General features: G+C 28.5%; 1 protein-coding gene across 2 annotated transcripts in view; it reads right to left on the bottom strand.

The window, feature by feature from the left end:
* LOC119589498 (actin-like) overlaps window positions 1–221 on the bottom strand; it is an 11,607-nt gene that overhangs the window by 2,744 nt on the left and 8,642 nt on the right. The window lies entirely within an intron of this gene.

Genomic DNA, 221 nt, shown 5'->3' with positions numbered 1-221 from the left:
ACTAAGAGTAAATCATGTACAGAGTTAGAAAGAGTTAAATTTTTTACAAAGAGTTACAAAGAGTTGATATTTTTACAAAGAGTAAAATCTTCTACGACTGAAACTTACAAAATGAAAGAATTACCGGTTTTCTATCATCTCGTATATAATCTATTTTCTCAACACCTTAATAAAACCCAATCTACTATTGAACAGATGTGAGATACAGAACGTAAATAGCT

This window comes from Penaeus monodon, chromosome 25 (assembly GCF_015228065.2).
Source record: "Penaeus monodon isolate SGIC_2016 chromosome 25, NSTDA_Pmon_1, whole genome shotgun sequence".
NCBI classification, from domain to species: domain Eukaryota; kingdom Metazoa; phylum Arthropoda; class Malacostraca; order Decapoda; family Penaeidae; genus Penaeus; species Penaeus monodon.
The sequence above is the reverse complement of the archived record's forward strand: the minus strand, read 5'-3'. Positions and strand labels throughout refer to the sequence as shown.